Source organism: Chrysemys picta, chromosome 3, assembly GCF_011386835.1.
Source record: "Chrysemys picta bellii isolate R12L10 chromosome 3, ASM1138683v2, whole genome shotgun sequence".
NCBI lineage: Eukaryota > Metazoa > Chordata > Testudines > Emydidae > Chrysemys > Chrysemys picta.
The window spans coordinates 7365158-7372892 of NC_088793.1; positions in this window are offsets into that span (position 1 = coordinate 7365158).

The following is a 7735-nucleotide window of genomic DNA, read 5'->3' on the forward strand; positions in this document are numbered from 1 at the left end:
GTCCTCATTGTCCCACTCCTCCAAGTCTCTGGCCAGGGCCTGGCCGAACAGAGTGGGGGAATTTTTAAATCCCTGGGCCAGCACTGTCCAGCAAAGCTGCTTTTTAACCCTCCTTTTGTCTTCCCACTGGCTCCACTCTGGGGCTTGCAAAGCTGAGGGCTCAGTTGCAAGGGTCATTATCCAGGCATTCTCTGGGGGTAAGGTGAGGGTTATTTCATCTTGGGTGAAATGCAGGGTGGCTCCTAAGCAACAAAGCAGGTCCCGTCCTAGTAGAAGTGTTGGACAATCGGGGAGGTAAACCAGTTTGTGAGATAGAGTTCTGTTTCCCAAAGCACATTCCGCTGGGGCATATAGTGGGCACTTGGTTCCTTTCCCTGTGGCACCCACCACAGTGCGGGACTCTGACACAGGCAGCTGCAGGGGTTGGTTTACGGCGGTTCGCGCAGCTCCAGAGTCTATTAAAAAGTTTATGTCCAAGTCTCCCACCCTCATGTTTACTCGGGATTCCAGGGGCAGGATAGTCCGTCTCCCCTGACACCCCTATTCTTGATCTTCCGCTGCCATCATAGGGGTACCTTCCCTTTCGGGGCACTCATTTTTCCAATGTCCCTCTTTCCGGCATATGGCACACTGGTTGCGACCCAGACGCCTTTCCTGTGAGCCAGGGCGCCCAAGGCCTCTCATTCCCCGGCCCCTTCCACCTTCCTGGAATTTTCCCCTGCCACCGGCCAGTACTGCTGCGACCATCATTTTCGCTTGTCTCTTTTCCTTTTCTTAAGACACAACCTGATTACGCTCCACCTCAGACAGCAGGGTCCGCATAAGGACATTACAATCATCCCAGTCAGGCTTACAGCTAGCCAGGCACCCTTCAAAGACCGAGATAAACTTGCTTGGGTTCGTAGAGAATTCCCCTGCCTGTGCCTTAAAGGCTGCTAGGTCCACCGGGTTAAAAGGCACATGGGTGTAAACCTGCATAGTAGTGGCCTGATTCCTATCTGAGCCATGTCTGGACACCACGGTCTCAGTGATCAACGGATAAGATTCCACCGAGGGGGCAATCTCTGGGACCTGAGACACCTTGTCTTTATATGGTGGGGGGTGTGATAGCCGAAGGGGACACCGGACCTGCCATTACAGCTGTGGGGGGGGGGGGGGGTTCTGGGGACTAACAATAGCTACTACCGAACCTGTCGGAGTCAAATTACACTTTTGCAAAATATCTGACCTATCTCTTAGCAACATAAACAACTGTACATACATATGTTCATTCCATTTACCCATTTGCTGACAAAACGGATGGAATTGAAGGATCGTGTTATAATTAAGTGATCCTTTCGGTGGCCACTTTTCCTCGTCCTCTAGCTGATATTGAGGCCAGTCTACTGTACAGAACCTTTTTAATCTACTTTTAGTTATTGGATTTGCGCCAAACACTTTCCAATTCACCAGAATGCATTGCAAGGGTGTACACCTTGCCCTGCCTGCCATACTCTGTCCCTGCCCCATAGGGAGACACTGGGCGTCCCCAGGTCAAGACAGATAAAGTCCCCACTGGACTGTTCCTACCTTATCCAAGGGTCCGGTTCTGCACCGTCGCCCTATCCACGGGACCGGTTCCCCACCGTCGCCCGCAGCTGCTTCTCCACTACTCGAGCGCGTTGCACCGTTGTGCCCTCCGGGGTCGACCAAACCACGTCTCCGCCGAGGCCCCCGGTAAAGTCACCGGTGCGCGCTGGGCGTCGGTCGTCGCCGCAATCTGTCGACCTCCGAGAGGGGTCCGGGCAAGGCTAAATTTCAGCCTCGAGCCCCACGTTGGGCGCCAAAACTGTTGCCAACACAGAGTGCCCGAGGCAAAGCAACAGCGGGTCCGTTGCCCGGTGTGCTTCGCGCCAATAAACACACCAGGGGGAGAAGCAAATAAAGTTTATTTGGGATCCCAAAGCGGTGCAAGGAGACTGGCAAGTCTCAAATCAAGCACATTAACAGGAACAGTTCTTCTTTTATACATTTTGCAGTTAAGCCTCACCCCCCCTTTCCCCTCTAACCCTCCCTTTCTCCCCCCCATTCCTCCCTCTACCCCTCCCGTCCCTGGTAATAGTTAAGTCATTCTTGGCAGCTATAAGCCTAGCTTGTTAGTAACTTCTTTAAACCGTTATCTTGTCCTTTTTCCCTTCAACCAGAAACATGCAGGCCTCATTATTACCGCTTGAGCAGGGGGGTGCACACAGATAACTGGTTGCTTACATGTTCCAATTGCACCTGGCTTTTGAGGTTGATTAGAGTTTAAACATGGAAGGATAGAGTTTGGTTCACTTAGGCCTAGTGCAGGAAGGCTTCATTGACACTTAGTGGCCTTCCACCCTCCCGAGTTACCTAGGGTGATGCCTAGTGACGTCAACAACTCCCTCCTTTAATATAATTACTATCCTTGCCTGTCAACTGCCCTTCTCTCCAAATCATCCCATTTCATGTTGAGATGCTTGATGTCGTTCAGAACAGTTCGTTTCCATGCTATTCGAGGTCTTCCTCTCTTTCGTCTTGCGTTTTCTGGCTGCCATTCGAGGGTGGTATTTGGTAAGCATTCTTCTTCCATTCTCAGCACGTCCCAGCCACTGAGGTCTTCTTTTGTAGATTATTTGTGAGCGGGTGCCTTGTCCAGTCATTTTTCTGACTTCTGCTTTCGTCTTCATATCTCTATATGTTATCCCCAATATTCTTCTCGGACATTTGTGATGAAATGCATCCAGCTTTTGCGTATCTTTCTTGGTAAGTTGCTATGTCTCACTTCTATATGTTGTGATGGCGATAACAACTGCTTTGTACACATTCAGTGTTATCCTGAGGGAGATGTTTTTGAATTGGAAGGCCAAAAAGGAATTTGAAGAACAGCTGGCCAAAGACTCAGAAAGTAATAGCAAAAAAAAAAATTAAAAGTACATCAGAAGTAGGAAGCCTGCTAAACAACCAGTGGGGCTGCTGGACGATCGAGATGCTAAAGGAGCACTCAAGGATGATAAGGCCATTGCAGAGAAACTAAATGAATTCGTTGCATTGGTCTTCACGGCTGAGGATGTGAGGGAGATTCCCAAACCTGAGCCAGTCTTTTTAGGTGACAGATCTGAGGAACTGTCCCAGATTGAGGTGTCATTAAATGTGGTTTGGGAACAAATTGATAAACTAAAAAGTAATAAGTCACCAGGATCAGATGGTATCACCCAAGAGTTCTGAAGGAACTCAAATGTGAAATTGCAGAACTACTAACTGTAGTCTGTAATCTATCATTTAAACCAGCTTCTGTTCCAAATGACTGGGGGATAGCTAACGTGATGCCAATTTTTAAAAAGGGCTCCAGAGGTGATCCCAGCAATTACAGGCCGGTAAGCCTGACTTCAGTACCGGGCAAACTGTTTGAAACTATAGTAAAGAACAAAATTGTCAGACACATAGATGAACGTAATTTGCTGGGGAATAGTCAACATGGTTTTTGTAAAGGGAAATCATGCCTCACCAATCTAGGTCAGGGCAGGGCCATAATAAGTCAGGAGCTCAGGCCCTCAGGCAGAGCTGAACAATAACAGTTCAAAGCGCAGTGAGCCCAGGCCCTAGGGCAGGGCAGGGCAATAATAAGTCAGGAGCTCAGGCCCTCCGGCAGGGCTGAACAATAACCGTTCAAAGCGCAGTAAGCCCAGGCCCTGGGTCAGGGCGGGGGCAATGAGTCAGGAGCTCAGGCCCTCCGGCAGGGCTGAGCAGTGCCAGTAGACCCAAGCCTCCAAACAGCCTGGGAGAGGGGGAGACGGCCACCCGCGAGTGGGGTGGTGGTGGGGGGACGCAGGCTCTCCCACTCCACTGCGTCCCAGCCCCGGGGCCCTAGCAGCGGCAGAAGACCCGCTGCTGCGTCTGTGGGGATCCTGGCCGCAACACACTGACATGGGTTCTGGCAGTGCTGCAGCCAGACTAGGGTCGGCTGCCCCTGGGCTACTTCTGGACTCCCCATCGTGTGGTACCTGGGTCGGGGTGGTGTCCTCCGGGGGGTCCAGCACCATGGGTTCCTCGGGCTAGCGAGCGCAGGGCAGGTCTGGCAGCTCCTTGGGGTAGCGGGTGTGGGGCAGGTCCAGCAACTCCTCCGGGTAGAGAGCGCGGGGCAGGCCCGGCAGCTCCTCTGGGTAGCAGGCGCGGGGCAAGTCAGGCCAGTCCTGGCAGGCACTTTGGGCCGCGGGGGTTTCCCAGTCGCAGGCTAGGCTGGAGGCATCTGGCTTCCCCGGCGGCTGGCCCCCTAGTGAGCTCCGAGGGCGAGCTTTTATACTTCTGGGTTGCTGCCTGACCCTCTGAGGGGCGGGCTCAGAGCTCCCTAGCTCCGCCCACCCCGGCCTCCGGATGGGCTCGTCCCTCTCCGGGGTGGCGGAGAGCCACACCGCCTCACTACACACACACACCCTCAAGTCTGGCTCCCACTCATCGGGGCCAGGCTCTTCCATCCCTCCTAGGTGGGACAGGAAGTCTGCATTTGCATGGTCCTTACCAGCCCTGTGCCGGATAGTGAAAGCATAGGGCTGTAAGGCCAGATACCACTGCAGTAATCGATTGTTATTATTTTTCATTCTCGTTAACCATTGGAGGGGGGCATGGTCCGTGACTAGTGTAAACGGAGCCCCGAGGAGGTAGTACTGTAGGGTGTCACAGGCCCACTTCACGGCGAGTGCTTCCTTCTCGATTATGGCGTAGTTCTTCTTGCGGGGAAATAGGACCGGGTGATTGTCTCCATCAACTTCTTGGGACAGGACGGCCCCAAGCCCCACCTCTGAGGCATCCGTGTGGAGGATGAACTCACAGTCAAAGTCCGGGCTGTATAGGACCGGCTCCTGGCAGAGACACATCTGGAGTGCCCAGAAGGCGTCTTCACAGTCTTGGGACCACAGCACCCACCGGGGGCTGTCCTTCGTCAAAAGTCTTGTTAAGGGGGCTGCGATGGAAGCAAACCGGGGGATGAACTGCCGATAGTATCCGGCGAGCCCAGGAAATGTTGTACTTGGCGTTTCGCGGTGGGTGGCGGACAGGCTGCCAGGGCTTGAACTTTCCCCATGAGGGGTTTCATTCGTCCTCCCCGTATGGTGTATCCTAGATATGTGGCCTCCTGTCATCCGACGCAACACTTTTTCAGGTTAGCTGTCAGTCCTGCCTGTCGCAGGGATCTCAGGACTGTTCCAGGTGGTCCTCCCAGTGGTGGCTATATATCATGACATCATCCAAATAGGCCACCACATAGTCTTGATGGGGCCGCAAAAGCTGAGCCTCTTATCCCTTGGATATTAAACCATCAGGTTGCTTCAAGCTTGAAAAAGAGACAACTAAGGGGGGATATGATAAAGGTCTATAAAATCATGACTGGTGTGGAGAAAGGGCATAAAGTAGTGTTATTTACTCCTTCTCATAACACAAGAACTAGGGGTCACCCAATGAAATTAATAGGCAGCAGGTTTAAAAACAAACAAAAGGAAGTATTTCTTCACACAACGCTCAGTCAACCTGTGGAACCCTTTGCCAGAGAATGTTGTGAAGGCCAAGACCATAACAGGGTTCAAAAAAGAACTAGATACGTTCATGGCTATTAGACAGGAGGGGCAGGAGCTTTGGTTTATTCTTTCCTTGCTCTTGAACTTAATCTGAAATAAATGATCTAGACCGGATAACCGTAGGCTGATGCACCACCGCATCACTCCTGTTTGACTCTGGTTCCATAACAAGACCCAGCTTTTGTAGATCTCAAAGCGCTTTACAAAGGAGGTCAGCATCATTACCCGCCCTCCCCCCCATTTGCAGATGGGGAAACCGAAGCACACAGCGGTGAGGCAATTTGCATCAGGTCACCCAGCAGGTCAGAGCTAGGGATAAAACCAGGTCTCCTCAGTCTCCCGTCTAGCACTCTGTCCACCAAGATACACAGCCTCCCCTCACAGCAGTGGCTTCAGTGGCTTTATACCAGTGTGAAACTGGAGTCACGCACTGGTGCATCAGACCCTACTTAATTTGCTTTCAGAGTAGGGGAGAGAATTGAACACACATAATCCAGGGGAATCCGGAGAAACATTCCTGAGGCTATTATTGTCATTATTTGTACTGCAGCAGCACCTAAGGGCTGAGATTACAGCCCGGGTCTCCATGGCGCTAGGCGCTGTACAAACACAGCCTCAAAGAGTTGACACTCTAAGTATAATGGGAGAGAGAACATGTGGATGCAGACAGAGGAGCACAGGGATGCAATGAGGCAATGCTGGCCAGGCCGCTGAGCAGCGGTGCAGGTTTTGTATACTTTTTTTATGACTAAATGGAACGGCGGGGCCAAATTTGAAGCCACTGTGCCCCTTTAAACACAAGTGCCCCATTTCAAAGCCCTGTGCTTTCCTTCCTTCGGCCTCCCCACTCATATCTGCCTCAAGTTATTTTTAATCCGGTCTTGAAAGAGCCCATTGTCCGGGTTATTGATTGTCTGGCCTCTCCGCTCCTAACACTTTCCTCCGCTGCGGGGTTATTAACGGTCTCACGCGCTCGGCTCCAGCGCCGAGACCGTAGATCATTATCAGATACAAAGCAGGGAACGGCGCTAGCCTGGATCGCGCTGTCATTGCCGTCAGAGATGAGACAGCACGGGCGGCCGGGGGAGCAACAGACGAGCTCGCCACGGCACATAAGGCATCGCACACCGCCCCTGTTCGAGAGAGCCGTCCACTAGGACGAGAGATGTCAAAGCACATTGTTTAAGGCGGGGATGGGGGGGTCTCAACCTTTGTCTTGCGGAGACCCCCCTCAACATGCTATAAAAATGCCAGGGCCCAGCAGGGTTGGAGGGGAGGGGAACTTGGGGCTCTGGGCCATGGAGGGACCCTTGAGCACAGACATTTTTACTTCTATGGCGGGGGGCAAGAGCTGTCAGGGGTCGAGCCAGCTCCGCACAGCAGTGTCCAGGGAGGGAGCGTCACCTCCACCCCCTGACTCACAGGAGGCCACCCGGCCTGTCTGGGCTGTAGGGGGACGCAACCAAAAATATAACTCAAAGGGAGGGACTCAGGTCAAGAAGTTTGAAAACCGCTCAGGGTGAAGTGAGGGGGTAGCTAGGGGCTGTGTGAGGACAGGGGGTAGCTCAGGGTGCAGGGAAGGGAGTAGCTAGGGGCTGTGCAGGCCGGGGTAGCTCAGGATGCAAGGAGGGGAGGTAGCTATGGGCTGAGTGCAGGCAGGGGGGTAGCTAGGGGCTGGAGACCCAGGCCCTTTAAACTGCCGCTGGAGTGCCAGACGGCGCAGGCCAGGCAGGGCGGATGGGCTTGCTGGGGGACGCTGACCCCGAGTCCCGCCCCTTCTGCCCGAGGCCCCACCATTTCCGGGGGCCAGAGCTGGCCCCATACTGGTAAGTCCTCTGTGTTACCTTCACCCCTCATTTCAGGCCACACTTGTGACCCCTGTAATGCAGAATCAAATCAAGCCAATGGGCGCAGGATCTAGCCTGTAAAAGAACATGGTGCCAGCCATTTAATCAGTTTCCAGAGGACCAGATCCTGCAGTAGTTATCAGCCATCCCTCAGGCAGAACGTCCTGGGACTGTCTTGCAAATTTGAGACCTGAGAACAAGGAGCTATCCAAGCTTCTATGTGTTATGTCTTCCCTCCACATGTCTGATCCTCAGCTACACCATCAGATGGGCCAGATCCAATTGGAGAATTGGTCTGCATTCAACAAGGTGAAA